We start from the raw sequence: 722 nt of genomic DNA on the forward strand, positions 1-722 counted from the left end.
TCCGCCCCGCCGAGCCCCTTCGCCCTTCCCTCGCAGCCCTGCGGCGTTGGGCACCCAACGCGGCCCCGACCCCCCCACAGCCAAGAGGTGCCCGGCCCCGGTGGCCTTCCGCCGGGAACTGGGTGGCCAAGTGCCTCTGGAGACCGGGGTAGCGCCTTGCCCGGTTTGTCAGGGACTCGTAGCGGGACAGGCTGCAGGGAAAGGCCGTCTGAAGCGTTTTGTTCTAACGGCGCAGCTGTGGGATTTCCCCCCTCCCCCCCCATCTCTGTTTCCTCTCAGAAATAGCTTTGATTTGCAGCCTGCAAACTTGCAGGGTTTCCTCGGTTGCAGGGGAGGAGTCATTGAAGATTACATCTTTGCGTCTTCGGCGCTGAATGTAAAAGTTTGAATTCTCTTTTAATTCCAATGGTAATTTTTTTTGAGCCTGTGCTCCTGTATGCTAACCTGTAAAACATATTAAAAAAAACCCTTTGGTTCTGGGTAAAGTATTCAGGAAATGTATTTTTAGAAGTGCTTGTCCTGGTTTGACAGGACAGAAGTGCACCAAATACTTGCATTTGCCATCAAAGCTATGGTTTTGTTTGGCTCATCCTCTGTTGTAATGGAGATACCACCTCCCTCTGGAGGTAGGTACCAGTGGATCCACGGTACTGTCAAGGTGAAACAGATTTCTCTTCTGACACTGTAATAGGACTAATTGTCCCTCCTGAGCAGATCAGCAT

Source organism: Charadrius vociferus, unplaced genomic scaffold (assembly GCF_000708025.1).
Source record: "Charadrius vociferus isolate BGI_N301 unplaced genomic scaffold, ASM70802v2 scaffold315, whole genome shotgun sequence".
In the NCBI taxonomy this organism is placed as follows: domain Eukaryota; kingdom Metazoa; phylum Chordata; class Aves; order Charadriiformes; family Charadriidae; genus Charadrius; species Charadrius vociferus.